We start from the raw sequence: 3241 nt of genomic DNA, 5'->3' as shown, positions 1-3241 counted from the left end.
GCTGAGGACTTTGGGCTTGTCTAGTTTGGAGAAAAGGAGGCTGAGGGGTGACCTCATCGCTCTCTACAGCTTCCTGAGGAGGGGAAGCAGAGAGGGAGGTGCTGAGCTCTTCTCCCTGGGATCCAGTGACAGGACGCATGGGAATGGTTCAAAGCTGCACCAGGGGAGGTTTAGACTGGACATTAGGAGGCATTTCTTTACCGAGAGGGTGGTCAAACCCTGGAACAGGCTTCCTGGAGAGGTGGTCGATGCCCCAAGCCTGTCAGTGTTTAAGAGGCATCTGGACAATGCCCTTAACAACATGCTTTGACTTTTGGTCAGCCCTGAGGTGGTCAGGCAGTTGGACTAGAAGATCATTGTAGGTCCCTTCCAACTGAAATAGTCTATTCTATTCTATTCTATTCTATTCTATTCTATTCTATTCTATATTGGCTCTAAGGCTGTAAAATAGCCATTCTGTGCAATAAGAGGCAAATGCAAGTTTAGGAGATGTGATAAACTCTCAGCATTCATCAGGAGAAGAGAACAGTCCTGTTGAGGAACCAGAGAATTGTTAGAGACAACTGAAAATCTGCATGCATTTATTCTGTGTAAAACCAACCAGCAAACGAGCTAACCCGCTCTGCCTTGCAAAAGGCCTTAAGCCAACAAGGGGTTTTTTTCAGCTGAAAAGTGAATATGAGTTCTTTCCTTAAGGTATTACTGTGTCTAGTTTCCCAGTCTAAACAAGATGCTGATACATACCTGAAAATGCTGTATCTGTCACTTTTCTTGTCACAATACGTTAATTGGATCCAACATCCTATGGAATTTCCATCTTGTTTACACCTTTGCTTGTTTTATTTATCTCTAATTTTACTTCAGCTTCTTTTCAAAACTCAAAGCGTTTTTTTTCCTTTTGCTACTCACATTCTGATTCTTCTGTCTCCATCCTACTGTGAGTCTCAAATAGTCTTCAGGTGCTTACTCAGAATTAGATTCTCTTTCTTATTATTCTAGTACTAATTTTCATGCTGATATATACTCCTGTGGCTGATACCAGAAAAATATCAGGTCGGACCACTAAATGTCCAGTATAACTTGAAAAATAAATCTTTCCCCAAAGCTATAACCTTTTCCATTCTCTGTTGTCACTTTTTAAATCTCCATCTGAAACCGGTGTTTACTGGTTATTTTGAAGGCTAATTCAGATAAAAGGTTCAAGAGCTAAAGACCTTTTTTTCCTTACTGGTTGGTTAAACACCAAGCAGGTGCACAGAATAAATAATATAATGTATGATTCAAAGAGATAATACCACAAAATATTTGGGATTCTGGATAACCTAATAATGTAGCCAGTGACAATTTTGCAACTTCCACAACTTTGTGGCCATGTAGGACTAGAAATGACAGGAGATTAGAGTTCAGAAATCTGTCATGTAGTCACCAGCAAGTGAATATATTAGATCAGTCTATCCACTCTTTATTTTCTACCACACCAATAAAATGGCACAAGCCTCTGTATTTTGAGCTACGGAGAACTCCCTCTTACCTGTTAGGGGGGCATTCACGTTCAGTCCAATAGATGCTGGGTTCCAGTTATTACCTGTATTCTTGTGTGTCTAAGCCACCTCTAAAATAATCCAGGCATCTTTAGAGATTCTGGTTTTTGCAAGTAAATCATCTGATAGAAAAAGCAGGTGAGTAGAAGGAGAGGCAGGGGCTGTTGGGATAGACAGAGCAGGAGTGGTCAGGAGAAGGATTATCAGGAGAGAAGAAGCTCCAGGATGATATCTGCCCACATGCATTGCTGCTGAACTGCAGCAGCAGACTCTCTTAAGGTCTATAATTTAGGAGATATCCTTCTTGGAAAAATAAATGTAAGGGGTGAACTCTTCTGATTCTCTCCAGGAGAACTAATTCTAATCTCAGACTTTGTTGGTTTTCCTGGCACACATTTCCTGGTTGCAAAAAGCCTTTTTTATCCAACCCTATCAAAGAGTGCTCTGGGTTATCCTTAGATATGCAGGAACATTATACTTGCCCATAACTATCAAAGCATGAAAAAGTAGAATGAGGCAGATGGGAACGTTATGACCATAGATAGAGCCTAGCTAGATCCTTCGATAGATCAAGAACCCTCCAGAATTGCTGGGAAATTCTGCCATGTGTTATACATTTAATTTCAATTGCATGTACCAAATGTAATAAGCTAGTACAAGCTGCGGGTAGCTTTTGTATGGGGAGACGCATCTGCAAGAAAACCCAAACTGCCTGGCAATTGCATGTTTTCCTAGGGTGGTATCTGTTAGCGTTTTGAGGTTTCCACTGCAGAAGTAGAAATCAGACACTGCTTGGGAGTGCCTATTATCAGGACACAATTTCATGTTTAAGGCAACATTCTTTAGGCTTAGCATGGGTTAGGAAGGAATGAATTATGTGAGGAATGTGGTGGTAGTCTGGTGGTTACATGTTCATATTATTCTGCTCTGCTATACATACTGTGAGAAAACTACACAAAAGAAGTCAGGAAATGATCTCATAGACTCTTTTAGCCATGTTAATAACAACAAAGGTGGAAGGAAGCACAGTAACAGCAAAAATACCCAGGACACAAGGGTAGCTGGGCTGTCTTTTATCAGCCATTTCCCTGTTGACTAAGAAAGGGTATTCTTTTGTCTGGTTCAGACTTGTCTGTCCTTTAAGATGGATGCTTTTAAAAAGTGACACAGAGCATGGTTTGTTGGAGGACCATTTTTAAAATGAAGAATCATATTCTATATAAGATTAACTAGGATGTGTGGAGTTAAAGGAAATCCTTGAGTGTCATGAGAGTGCAAACGAAGAGAGTAGTTTATGAAGAATTGCATTACAGGTATATGCTCAAAGTGTGAGTAGCTACATCCTCTGCGAGGGATGCCCCGAGGTGGGAAGGGCGGGTGGAGGTACAGATTCCCCCCTTTTGCTGACTGGAGCACCTGAATACCAGCTAAAAAAGCTCCTGGGCTACAGAAGTACAGCCCCACTAGACTCACCTCAACAGCATGCAAGACTCACGTCCACAGTTTGAAAAGAAAACTCGATTTCAGGGCACAGAAGTAACTGAAAAACGAGGAAAATGCAATACAGATTTACCTAAGCTAGATCGCGCAAGACTTAGTCGATACAATCTAATTGATAATCCTTCTGTCACTAAGGGAGAGGCGAGACGAGCAACTTCTCCTGGATGGAGAGGGAAGAGGGAGATTTGGGAAACCCCGCC

The sequence above is a fragment of the Pygoscelis adeliae genome, unplaced genomic scaffold (assembly GCF_000699105.1).
Source record: "Pygoscelis adeliae isolate BGI_AS28 unplaced genomic scaffold, ASM69910v1 Scaffold108, whole genome shotgun sequence".
NCBI lineage: Eukaryota > Metazoa > Chordata > Aves > Sphenisciformes > Spheniscidae > Pygoscelis > Pygoscelis adeliae.
This window is presented reverse-complemented; position numbering follows the sequence as displayed.